A 14,788-nucleotide genomic window follows, 5' to 3' on the forward strand; every position below is an offset into this window, starting at 1 on the left:
TATCTTATGAGACGTGGTTATTAGTACCTACAATACGAGATACGTATCCTATGATATGATTCGATACGGGTCACCAATGATACATATCAGAGAGTGTATTGTAAACCTTTGATACGTTGATATGTATCTTCAATACGATACGTATCGTTTGATTCCTTAAAAAACGATATAAATCAATACGATTTATTAATTTGAGCCAAAGGTCAAAAAAAAATTTCAGTCGAATTCGGGTCACCAACCGGTTCACTAAAACTTACCTAAATTTACTTATTTTGCATAGAGAAAGTGAAAATGAGATGTGTACCCATTTTTATGTAAAATAACACAAGTGAAGTTATAATATTGACATTAATCTTGAAAATAATACGAAAGTAGAAGAAACGATATAAATCTTAATTTTGTGATTAATTTTAATTGTATAATACCATCATTTAAAGCCAATAATACCACAAAATTTATTAATTAATCATAGAAATGATATTAATTTTAAAAAAATTATATTATTTTATTAATTTTAAAAAAAAAGACGTACATGATATAATACGCGATATACGATTTAAAAATTAGGTTTTGATATACAATACGATATATGATTGACAGACATGAGACATTTACTAAATTAGGAATTATTTTAAAGTTTATTTATTTTATTCCCTGCTCAGTAAAAACCAGAAATAACCGTCGAAGATATCATATGAAGACAAAACTCTACAGCAAGAATGCATTTTTTGTTAAATGTGATCTAGACACGTAGAGAAAAGGAAATGAAGAGTCAGAAAGCTTCCTTTCATTCTTTTGGATCCACCGCAGATGTCTCTCAAAAACCCCCACTCTGCTCACCCTTCTTCTCTGCGGTAGCTGCTTCAAGGTTCAGGTTCATCTTAACGTGACGTCATCGCATCAACGGAACCAAAGATCTATCTCTACTCCATTCCCGTTGGATAAATAGTACACTTTCTTCCAATTTTCCTCTGTGAATACCTCCCTGCTTACAGAGTCTTTGTCTGCAGAGAAAGAAAACAAAAAAGAGCACAAAGCTGAATATTCCCAACTATACATCTACAGTGGAAAATTGAATATCTAAAAAGAAGCTAAACAAAGAGAGATGATAATAACCCTTTATGTAAATCTGAAATCTAGAAAGCCCTTAAACATACCTAAGGTAGTAATGGCAAACAGTTGCTGCTTCATCAACTTGTAGCGAGGCAAATTAAAACGGGCCTCCACCGGAACATGGTAGTCTTTGCGAAGCTTCCCACAGCAGTTGAGTGAGGAAGCACCTACCATCATTTCATCATGCATCATAGACCTAAACGCATTCACTGTCAAGAACGAGATGACAAGTTAAATCATTGATTGGACAAAAATGCATCTAGGACAGCAAAACAAGAAACAAAGGCAACCATCTATCTAAAGATGTTTTGAATAACCATAAGCTCATAAAATTGAAAAAAATATAATTAAATTTAATACAGTTACATATACAAAAAAATATTATGAACTAAACATAAAAATTTAAGAAAAAAGAAAAGGTATAACCATTGTCAATCTAGAATGCACTGGTCGACAAGAAGAATAGTGACTGGCTCTTCATATCAATGAATGTAAACAGTTGTTAACTGCTATAGGTAACAGCAACAAATCATTCAATAGATACAGAAAGCCCTAAAACTGATAGAGATATCATAGTGGAAAAAGAAAATTGACTAAAATTAGGCTGAGAAATATGGAGCCAGTGCTCATTGATCAATTGCAATAAGAACAGGGTATCTTTCACAAGTGATAACTCTTTCCTTAAACGAACAAACGCACTAACAGCGCATGTGTTGCTGAATTCCCATTTGAACCAGATCATATAGAGTGAACCTTCGGGGATTTCCTTCGAGTCAACCCCTTTCATATATCCAATGCCAGCACCCTCCCAGTGGAATAGGATCAAGTTTGGCATGGCAATTCTTTAAGCGGATTCATTGTATTTCAAAAAATCCTGTAGAAATTTGACAGTTAGGAAATACAAAAAACACAATGAACCACTTACATGCCTGAAAAACAGAGAAACCCTGCCTATTTGGTTCCATAAAAAGAAGCAGTGACAATGTATCAGCATAACTACAATCCAAAAATCAAACCAACATTTTAGCCATAAATACAATAAATAAATAATAATAATGCATGATTATGGACAGAGCTTCTTATACTAAATGCCTCCTTCAAACTAAATTTTCTGGTCTTATGCATCTAGTATGACATTGTCTAGCAACTTTCACATGGAATTTCTGATGTTCAATATAAAATGAATGAATATTTTGTAACCACCTTCTATCATCAATATTAGGTTTATCTATATGAAACGACATACAACTGCTCATCATAATGACAATAATAATTCATCAAACCATATCAAAAAGACTTCTTGCCTTGAGAACATTTTCAGCCTGAAGAGGAGTGTCCCAAAGACCAGTTTGTGGGTTTTTATAAAAGTATCCGCCATGAGTCCACTCCCAACCTCTAGGAACATATAATACTAGCCAACCTTCATCACGAGCCCAGTGAACAAGCATTGCAAGCATAATGCTCTTCCCACAACTACGAGGACCATCCAAGACAACTTGCTTTCTAACTTTAGGACCTGAAAGCATTAAGTAATAAATTAACTGTATCTTGTTCAATATTACCCACCACAGTCTCACACTCAACTCTCCATCAAATAATTGTCGCATCTATGAGCTTTTATGTGTATATGTCCATTATTATTAAACTATTTGTAACAACTAAATCATAAAGGACATCAATTAATCTGATCAATATCGTTAGAAAACATTACTGACCACCAGGAACAATGAAAGTTCTCGATAATACAATGAGCTACTAGCAAAATGATATTTTAAACTCAAGAATTAATTGCACATCTTTATGATATAACTTTTACGTCACTAAAACTTAACAATGATAATCAAAAGGACATATTGCCATAAAGTTACTATTGTTGCCAACCAGGCGGCTCTCATGTTCCCACACAACATAATTCTGACATGCTACATTACATGTGTCATCTGACAAATTTGATATCACCTAGTATCAAAACACGATAAAATAGAAACATCAAAAGCAACTAAATAACACAGGTAGTTTGGTACCATTAGAAGACAGCATTGGAGGATCAACTATTCGCCTGAAATTATCGCGAAGATCCAAAAAACTTTGTCTCACAAGCAATGCATGCCTCATCGATTCTTTAAATTCTATCAACATCCCCATCGGCAATCCCTCTGGCAATACCTCATTCAATTCTCCCGCACTACATATAAACAATCCAATCATCAAATAGTATTATGCGTTTAAAATGCTACATACCAGGATGCAAAAGAGCAGCAATATTAGTAGAATCTCATTGCATTTAAGGTTACTCTATAGAAACAGCCCAGAGGAAAATCCAAGGCTTGCTTTGCAATAAAAATTTTAGAACATTGATGTAGTGCAATCCAATGGTGTGGAAGTTCATGACTTGGCACTAAATGCCAACTTCTCTCAAATCCATTGGGTAGCATCAATATCAATAATTTGTGTGATAAATATTTGTTACTATAGCCTAAACAAATGTATATTATAATACAATCTGTATAGGTGTAAGAGATAAAGTTACCCACTGTACTGTAGGACGACTCTATTACTTTTAAAGGTTCTACTATAATGCAGGCCCAGTAACGTTACTGAGAAAACAAAGAGTTCATTTTTTATCCAAAAAAAAGAGTAAAACGGGGCAGAAGTAATTTCTTTGAATTTCCTGTAACGTAACTGCTAATATGATACCTGAATTTGAAGTAAGTGCAGACATCTTTGCGACTGAGCAAAGAAAGAGAGGGAGTTTTAGTAAAGAGAGGGCGGTTCTTGTGGCCCACATCTAGGGAGGGATCTTGATCGTCTTCAGCTAAGTGGCGAGCACGAGCCCTAGACAACTCCATTTCTTCCACTGTCTTGGCAGACTCCGATTGGATGGCAGCAGAGGCATCAGAGGGTTTGGACTTGGATTTCTTGCTGTCTTCCGGCTGATTTTTCTTGTCATTAGTGTTCTTATTTGCTTTTGATGAAAAATGTTTATGGTGATGGGGATTAACAAACGATGTTGAAATGGCGTAGTTTTGGGGCTTAGAGAGTGCAGTTCGACATATGATCCTCAACATTGCTCTGAGTTGGAGACGAGGAGTTCTCACTGCTGATAATTTTACGGAGGCTTTAGCTTTGGGTTTGTTGAGGGGGTTTTGAGGTTTGGTGGATGAAGAGGTAATTTTGATTACAATGTTAGGGTAGGTGTCGGAATTGGTGCATGAATGTCACTTGAAATCTCACAAGCACAAGCATTGTCACCGGTCGACGACATCTACAATATCATTCAGATAAGAATATGAATTATAATCTGCAATATCGAGTAAAAAGTGAAGAAATGTAATGAATATAATTTAATGTTGTGAGATGCTTAATCATGGATGTATGAAAATTGAATACATTATTATAAAAGGATGAATGAGTTCACATGAACAAAAGGTTTTACTAAGCAGACATGTACTTGTGTAGGTTCCTAAATAGAAAAATGGGGATGAAAAGTGAAAACAAGGAGACAGATAGCAGAAAAAAAATTGAGTTTGATAATGCAACAGCAAGATTGAAAAGTGTCAACAGCGTTGAGAACAAAGATAGTTTTCTTATCACCCAACATACCAAACACACACCAATCATTATATGACCTGTTGAAAGGATTTCTTCATTACAAAAAAAGAATTCAATAACAAACTTGTGTTCATATACATATCCAACCTTTACAGTAGGATTTATTTTCTTTATTCAATCAAAAACTCAAGACTTACTTAATTCTATCAACACTATACTGGAAAAAAGTAAAAACAAAAAAATTGAAATGATTGTGACAAAGAATGAATTACTACCAGAACAGGTTTTATGTGTTTAGTAGTCAATTTAGTATGCATAAGAAAGCAATCCTCACTTACCAATCTAAAATATAAAGAAAGACTTGCCAATTTAATAATGGATGGTTACAGTGTTCATATTATGACACTTACTATAAAGGAATGAAAATGAATACTTTGGTTAGACTAAATACGTAGTTCAGTTTGTGAAAGCAAAATACAAAATGAAATTAGAATAGACACACTACTGATCCATCATTTGGCTTTACTCTCTCAAGTCAAAATAAACGTGTAATTTTAACATTGCTTTGAGAGTAAAACATTATTTCAGGTCATATAAACATTCTAAAAACAAATTTATTGTTAATCTTTACCATTTATGCTTATAGAGTAGCTTGCTGGTTTGTTTAAAATTAACCTTCCATGTCTCAAGATTATCAGTTTGAGCTTGCTTTGTGATATGGTGAGAATGCGATGATTTGAATGTATTTTTTAAGAACAATTGATTGAATGGGAAAAATAAAAACTAATTGATTGCGTTAAACTAATACTCTTCAGATTTTGGAATCAATAATGTAATGAATAGAAGAAAAAGACAAACTTTGAATATGTTATAACGCTAATCCTACGCTTTTAACCACGTGATTAACGCCCCACAAAATTAACAAACAGCAACTCTAATCTACACAAATAGATTTTGAACAGAAAATAAAATAAATAAAGAGATAAGAGATTAAGATTTGTCTTACGTTGCTGAATCGGCGATGGACTATGAATGGCGACTATTTCGTGATTCGGTGAAGACTGAAGAACTCGTCGACTCGAAGAACGTTCTAGCTTCTGTTTTGTGGTCGAAGAGTGAAGACGGCGACTAGTTGCTTAACGCCGTTCGCCGATGAGGACTTCGCAGTGAGCAGGCTAGGTTAGTCTGTTAGGGATTTGCTTTTGTGGCGTTATATTGTTATTGATGTTTTCTCAATAAATTTTAGGCCAAACGACTTCCGCATACCCATGGTTTGCCAAAACGACAAGTTGATACCCAAAATGTTTTGAAACGACAAACATGTAGCTTCCGTCATGTGTAGTTAGTGATTTCTGTTTGTTCATAGTGAAAAGACTAAAATGCCCTTAAAGGTTGAAATTTTTAAGTTTTTTATAAATTTCTAAAAAACCTCCTAAGTTTGCTAATTTAACTAAATACCCCTATATATAAAAAGTTTGTTAAATGATAAAAACACCCTCACATCCACATTGCCAGATTCCGGCCACCAACGTCAGAATCTGACCGAAAATTGCGTTACAACACAGACCCCATTGGATCTGTGTCGTAACGCGTCGATCTGGCCTTTTTCGATCAGATCCGTGACTGATTTGGCCGGAAAGGCTAGATCGACACGTTACGACACAGATCCGACGGGTCTGTGTTGTAACGCAATTTTTCGGCCAAATTCTGACAGTGGTAGCCGGAATCTGGCATTACAGGTGTGGGGGTGTTTTTGTCATTTAACAAACTTTTTATATATAGGGGTATTTAGTTAAATTAGCAAACTGAGGGGGTTTTTAGAAATTTTTAAATTTACAGAAAACTAAAATATCAAATGTTTTAAGGGCATTTTAGTCTTTTCATTATGAACAAACATAAATTACTAACAGCACATGACGGAAGATACCTATTTGTCGTTTCAAAACCTTTTGGGTACTAACTTGTCATTTTGGCAAACCTTGGGTATGCGTAAGTCGTTCGGCCTAAATTTTAACTTGATTTATCTTTTTATATAATTATATTTAGCAAGCCGAACGCGCAGGTTTATTTATTATATTATTTTTATTTTATTATTAAATTTTTATATTTTAAGAAATTGTAAAAGACTATTGTTATACAAAAAAAAAAAAAAAAATATGTCAAATATTAATTATAATAGACTATTTTATTATTGTTCTTTTTTTTTAATCGGGTTTTTATGTTTAAAGATTGCTTAGAATCGTTATATGATTGACATTTAGGATGTCATTAATTGATTCCCGTATTTGTTGCTTACTGGTGTTGATAAAATAAGGATGATTCACATGCATTCAATTTTTAATTTGATAAAATGCAAGTGATGGAAGATTGAAATTGTCAATTTGTAATTCAGCAGAAATTGAATTAATTGAATTCAATACATAGAAGTTAAAAGTCCCGCAACTTATGAAAGAGGTTTTGACACAAATAAATTAATTAATTAAAGAACGAAATAATACTGGAACATTTTAGTGATAGGAATATATTCCCTTTTCAAAGCAAAAGAAGAGTTGCAACACTTTTCTTATAACAATTTGGTACATAATAATATAATTGAAATGACAATTTTACCCTTCTTAAAATTAATAGTTCCTGCATGGAATATAACCATTGTTTTGAGGTCCAACAGTTAATCTTTCACCATTTTAAAAGGCTGCCCAGCATCATGAAATGAGCAAAAATAAAATAAAATAAAACTTATCATCCTTCATCATCCAACACAAACTCTATTTGCCACGAAACACAAACTATTACTGGCTACAAAGTCCACAACTAAAACATGTATAACCTATCTAAGAATGTGAGTTTGCAACTTTTTGATAATAAAATATGTTTCATTGATAAACACTTTACAATATAACATTGTTTATAAGACATAGGAAAACAAAATAAATGGACAACATTTTTTTTTTAAAATGGTTCATACTGTGTCTACGCCAAAAAAGAAGTATTCATTAAATTATTCCGAATATCACCCCCATCAATGCTCACTGTGACCATCACTGCCAAAGGTTGGCTGCATAATAAAAGAATCAAAACTGAATCAATTTACGTTCAGAAATAAATCAGTAATAATATGAAATTTCATAAACAAACAATGGTTTAAAGTAAGCACCTGTGAGTGGGGCAATGGCTAGCTACACTTGGAATGACCACTTCCGGTTGCTCAATAGGTGGTGTATAGGTTGTTGTTGTAGGTGGAACAACTCTTAGTCAAGCACAGAGAGAAAGATGGGAACTATAGTTCTAAGCTCCCTGAATATATCAAAAACTGATAATGAAATAGGCATCATTGATTCTCCAAAAAGCTTGATGCTGGAGCTTTGTTCGTCCTCAAGTCAAGAGGTTAGTCAAATTAGCCAAATATGAATATAAATATCCAAGAATTTGTCAAACATCTGTATATGTTTTAATCCAAACTTAAGTCCTACGCAAAGTTCACTAAAAACTTAAAAATTTCTATTTGAAAAACTCTTTCTGCAAGAAGTTTAAGTTTATACTCAAAGAAAATAATGGATTACTAAATTTAGTCTGGTTGCATAAAAACACCAAGAAAACAAAAATTTCAACTGCATTTAGACATTAAGAAAACTTAAAGAGTAAGTATTTTTAAGATTACACTAAGTTGGCACATAAATCATCAAATTTTTATTCTATAAAAGAAAAGATTACCTTTCGAATATGGTCTCTGCTTTCCATCATGCTAGCTGTTGGGTTTGAGAACTAATCAAGTTCATTTATGATTAAAAAAAAAAAAAACAATTAAAAGGATGTTACTCATTTATCCCATCACACACACATGCACAAGCACACATATAAACACATACTGTATATGCATTAAATGTGACAAAGTAAGAGAAAGTTGTGTAATTTTTGGAAGCTAATACATTTTGCAGTAGCTAAAACATATCATATCCAATTTGATGGAGATCTATGGACAAAACCATACCATTATGTTATGTACCATAATCAATCTATAACTTCATATAAAAAATATATGTAATGTATGAAAGAAATAATACCAGACATTGACGGAGTTAGAATGCCATCACCAATAACCATGCTAGTTCCCAAAAGCACTACCAGTAGCAATAGAAGTTACTCACTCCTCAATTGATCTTATGTTTCATCTAGTTTTCTAGCACAACTCTTATGTTATACAAAAGGTTGCAATCTCACAATACAAACATCATAAGTTCACACCTTAGTCTAACATATCATAAGAAAATAATGAGAAGGAAAAAAAAAAGAAATGAAACCTGTTAGAATCATTTACAGTGGCTTCAAAAACAACCTCATCAACCTATAGGAAATCTCAATTCAATGAAATCACAAAAACAATCAAACACCGTCATCAAATTTCCAATAAACATTTGAATTCTTCACACAAACATACCCGTCTAGTAAGGCCAAGGCTAACACAATCAAGAATCTTGAAATCAGACATCTTGAACCTCATAACATGCCCTGACTCTTCTTCCTCCATAGAAACAACCTCAGATTCAACTCAGGAAACAACCTTCCTCGAAGATGAACACTGAACTCCAAAACTTCTCCTTTGAAACATCATACATGACTTTGACTTCCCACAAATTGCCTACTAATCAGCCTTGTTGACAAATTCCCACTTAAACTCCATCTCTCAACACCCTCCAAACCCACTGGAACCAATCCCATATATCACCATATAGCCAATCTACAAAAAGACAATTTTGAATCATTCTGAGAACAAAAACAACTGTAGACATTTAGTTCTCATGTCATTTTCAGGAACATATAAAAAAAATCAATATTTAAATATAAGTCATTGAATTATACAAAGAAATGAATCATTTAACACATATAGAACAAGTTTAAGTTCAATTGTTGAGAAACTTATTCACTACTTAATTAAAAAAATTTTAAAATCTAAATCCAACCCATTAAGTTATACAATAAAATGAAATCTTTAAGAAATGGATTAAAAGGTATAAAATAGTAATATAGAATTATGTGTTAACTGTAGAATAAACAGTTTTTATATTAGCTTATGGTATCATCATTCAGTGGGAACAATAAACTATGAATCTTTTATTAATTTTATTGATAATAGAACTGTTTATATATATATAGTTCTATTTTTTTCCTTGAGGAATACCAAGTTCCTTTTCTTTGGCAATAATTAGGGATTCACGTTTCCGTAAATCGAATATTACATGTATGGTTGAGCCTATTATTTCTAGCAAAACATTCATTATATCTCTGTTCATCACTCTGGCAATGTTGAGTTTGTCCAGCGTGACTTCAAGGTTTTGTAAAATACCTTCCAGTTTAGGCGAATCATCTGACGTTGCTGCTTGACCTGCTAAAAATAAAAAAAAGGACATGTAAAAGTAGATATATAGAAGGAATATAAGAGTAATCAGTTGATGTTATTTACCGCAAGCTTCTGTTTGTTTGGATTTTGGATTGACAATAGTTGGTCTTTTGTCTTCCATTTGTTAATGGTATTTGTGTGAAATGAAAGAAATATTGAAAGTGTATGGATTGTTGAATTCTCTACTCTTATATAGCTTTATATGTCATTAAGTAATATTATATGATAATTAATGATTACAACAACTATTCATATTATGTTCAATGTAATTGGATTATTGCTAATTAATATGATTTTTGATATTTTTTAGTAAGTGTTTGCATGTTATTGGTTATGATTATTTTGATTTAAATGTTTTACTGTTATTGGATGAGTTTAAAATTTTCAGATTTATATTAAATATTAAACGATAATACGTTTTATAAAAAATATTTAATTGAATGTGAAGGAGTAAGGATATGTTAATATTAATAATAATTAATTGAATGTGAAGGGGTACAAAAATATTAATATTAATTAATATGCATGAACGAACGTTGAATATTAATAGATTAATAAAGTGTATTATTGAATTTCATGAATGTGAAAAGATATATTTAACTAGTGTATTTTCTCAGATGCACATGGAACATTCTATCCAGTTTATGTATTACAAATGCGTAATTTTAGATTGTGCTTAATAATTTTTGTAAGATCCTCATGTCTTTGGAGTTCAATTGAACGTGCCAAAGCTTTCCTCTTTGTCAAAGATTTCTTGGCCTCAATTTGGAAGGCCGCTTATATCCTTTCCCTGAATACAATTATGCATAACCTTTGGAGATTTTGTCCACTGAAACCAAGACACCCCACTTTCACTTCAGTGCTCATGCAACTTTTTTAACCTGATCAAAAGTTTTCACCTTCACAAAATTTTAACCAATTCTCGATATTTCCAGTGCAAGTGCATATCTTCCACTGTACCATCAAAAACTCCACGCCTACCTGAACAAGAAATCAAATCCCATAAAATCTCATATTTGAAATAAACATGTAAAATATGGCAGTTGTGAAGAGAGTTTTACCCAAAAGTAAGAAAGCCTTCATCCTCAAACCAAGCTTGCGAAACAAAATCTCTCCTCATCAGTTATGCTCTCAGGATCTGCTTGTCTCTGTTGGTTTAAAAAACTCCCTCCACTTCGATAAGGCTCGTTCAGCTTATTAGCTTCTCGTCACCGAAAAAGAAAAAAAATCCAGGTTACTTCTCCAAATTCGTCCACCTTTTCACAGCGACAAAACCCGAAGGCCAAATTATGGAGATACGCTAAAGGATGCACATGATTGTCTGATGTGCTATGCTATCAATAAATGTATAATATCTTATTTTATCACTTACATTACAAAAGTTAGATGAGAAGAATCTACAAACAATGCAAAACAGTAACGTTGATTAGAAACCATATGAGTGTTGTAGAATAAAAAAGTTTTCCCAATAACATAGAAACTGAACAATACTGCATCTCTATAGCAGGAATTTCCAATTTTCAGGAACTCACAATAGCAAGCTTTCTTTCCAGTTTTCTGACGAGGCTGGCATGTCTCATTATTTCAGCTTCTCTCATCACATTTCCTTATGATTGTCATCCAGCATCCTTCCCCATCTAGCATTTGCATCCAAAGTTTCCCCAAGGGTGCCTGCAGTACCTGATTGCTCACTTACTTCAGCACTGGGCAAGACAGGCTGATGCTCTTAACCGAGCTTGCTCTTCTTCATCTTGCAGAGACTTAGCCAGCCCTCCCTTTCCATAATGCTTCAGTGACATCTGGTGATAAAAATCTTTTCCCCGATAGAAACCAGAAAATCCTTGTTTCTTGAGAGCAATTTGCCACCCTCAATTTCTGCAGCCATACCCAATGTTTTTATACAGCATCTTAGAGTTGATAAGATGCGTTATTGCATTGATAAATATAAACAGAAAATTCCAGTTACTGTATACATGATGGTCAACAACATTAATTCCTCTCAATATTACCTTGATATCTTCAGCCATTCCTCACTCGTAGTGAGCTGTACACCACGTTTAAGCAATCTTGGCAATTGAACTTTTTTCCCATAATTTAATCACGGCCCACAGCCAAACCTTGGAGCTGCCTGCTTCGACCTGAAGATAGAAAATTTACATGTATTGAAAGACCATCTCAGAAGCATATGAGCTATCCAAGATGTGGCATACCTAAGGCAAAGTGTGGAGGAAGAACCGGCAAGCTTTTGCAAATTTGTTGCCTCTTTTCGTCCAACATAGATCTCCCCCCATAAGGAACACTCTGAATGGAGGTTGGTAATCATAACTTACCAGGAAGCATATCTGCATCACACGGATATGGTTCCCATCCCTGCCAATCTGTATACCTGGGACCCAGACCCTCTAATAGCTTGTCTACTTCATCTTCATACTTTACTTCTGGCACTGATTCCCTATCTGCTCCTCAGTAGTCATTTCCAGGTTTGTTTCAGGTGAATGCACATATTATAAAGCCAAATGTGGAGGATCTTGAGCAGGTACATCAGTAGCTTTGATAAGGAATAACTAGATCTATCATTCTCTTATATATCTGTTTATCAGGAGCTCTTGCTAGAGCTTGCAGGTAGTTCATTTTCCTATCATCCGTTTGTTCAGTTGCACAGAAGAACCTCATACCCACACCTCTGTACAAGAAACAGCAGCCAGATCTCCATATCACCACCCACCAGTTTTCTCTAAGGATAAAACAGGAAAAACACAAGCATCAGTAGAACCAAAATTGGTTAATGCAGATTAAATTCAGCAATCAATCATTTTGAAGAACTTATGTTTTCTTCTCCATTTTGGTATAAATGACAGATGGCAAGTTAGCAGCTTGCTTCAGGTGACGGAACTACTTTATAATCTTTCCAAAGTATTGTTTGTCAGTATGCCTATATTAGCTCCATTCTTTTTGATATTCAAGCGCTCAACTTAATTCGGGAAAGTACACTGAAGAATGAAAATTCGACATATCAAGAAGGTTGTGCTTTGAAGTTATATTGAGGTCTGTACAATAGGAGTCAAAGCATTTGAAGACAAGGCTGCCTCTTCATGTATAGGCAGAGAGACACTTGTTCTTTTTATGGCTACCAGTTTCCTACATTGCCGAATACATGAGGCTCCTCTATTGAACCCTCATGACAACTTAAACTCTTTGATTTATCCTTTGAGATTCAGAACATATGTTTCAGTTCAAAGTTTCCATGTACAAACTATCTGCTCTATTTTGTTTCTTTTTACCTTCTTTGAATATACAGAAATCCACATCACCAAAATAACAAACAATTATGAATATCTAGAAAATAAAAAAAGAAACACAAAATCAATAACATAATTTAGATACACAGTCCAAAAGAACAAACCTCCATATCTCATGCATCCTCTTCATATTAAGTGCAGGGCCCCTTCTATTTCAACCTCACAATCTCTGCCGTCTTCCACTTCTCGTGAATTACATCAATTATAGCTCAGTAACACCAGCACCCCCAATCATTGTCTTGCTCTTTGTCTGAAATGTCAAATTCCTCAACCTCCTCAACTCAGACTCCGATAGTCAACTCTGCCAGTGAAGTCCTACTTTTCCTCCTTACTGACAATTTCTCATCCTCTACTTCTCCTTTGGCTTCTCCCATGGAAACCTCACCTTTCCATCACATCCACCACCTCTCCTAACCCCAATGGTGATTCTTTCGAAAACCCTCCTCGTGTATTCGGCAGCATTCCTTCTTCCACATAAAATATTCCTCTATAGATCCTTTTCAATCACTCTCTCTTGTTCTTTCACTCCCTTCTCATGTCATCACAATCATCTATGTACCCAAATTTTTCAATTCTCTACAATCTTACCCATTGTACTACCACCCCATCTCAACAACACTGCTATACTCCCTTCTACTTCTCGAATAGCCTAAACTTGGCAAACTTACATTACTTTCTATATTCAACGCAGCCCGAGCGGTTTTGGGCGATTATCTTTATTGGATTTCTTCCACTTATCTAACCAATCGCCAGATTCCCCACTAGAACATAAACTTACATCATTATGAGGTATTGGAGAAGAACAAATTTCCTTGGTGGGTTCCGTTGAGGGGCACATCTGAAGATAATTATGATAAAAGGAGTGATTTTTGATAGGAATAGAGTGACGTACCTGAAGAGTTGAGGTGGGTGCCGTGAATCTTGAGAAGGAGTTTTGAAAGGAATCGAAAATGGTGGGTGTTGGGTAGAACTGGCGACTGGGTACTAAGCCATGTGATAAGAAAGAGATGAAGTGAAAGTGAGTAGGCATCAATTGCTCGTCTTTGATGCAAGAAGTTGAAGAAGTTTAGAAGTTTTAAGAGAGGTTGTTGCTCTCTTCATTGTTCTGTGGCGGGCAATATTATCTCAAGTTCTCAACCTCATTTAGCTTTAACGAAAAAAAAAAAAAAAAGGGGTACTAATGGAGAAACCTCTTAATATTAGTTAATTTTTTAATTATTGTGTGTGTGAAATTTTAAAATACTCTTTTTTGTCTAAATTTTATATTATATCAAAATAGGTTTTAGTTTTCTCTAAGTTTATATTTTCTTTTAAATTATGCATTTCAAATATAATTTTTATAGTTTTTAATTTTTTTTTTAATGAAAAACTATCTTTTGTAGTATTTTTGTTATTTTAATATCCTCTATTTTTCAATTTTGTTTTATAT

General features: G+C 33.7%; 1 protein-coding gene and 2 pseudogenes across 1 annotated transcript in view; all 3 read right to left on the bottom strand.

The window, feature by feature from the left end:
- LOC116130833 (transcription factor bHLH92-like) overlaps nucleotides 1-14,788 on the bottom strand; it is a 31,839-nt gene that overhangs the window by 7,320 nt on the left and 9,731 nt on the right. The gene's annotated exons all lie outside the window — the stretch shown is intronic.
- Nucleotides 893-4,181, bottom strand: LOC116130773 (annotated as a pseudogene).
- Nucleotides 7,636-12,534, bottom strand: LOC116130774 (annotated as a pseudogene).

This window comes from Pistacia vera, unplaced genomic scaffold (genome assembly GCF_008641045.1).
Source record: "Pistacia vera cultivar Batoury unplaced genomic scaffold, PisVer_v2 Contig225, whole genome shotgun sequence".
Classification (NCBI taxonomy): domain Eukaryota; kingdom Viridiplantae; phylum Streptophyta; class Magnoliopsida; order Sapindales; family Anacardiaceae; genus Pistacia; species Pistacia vera.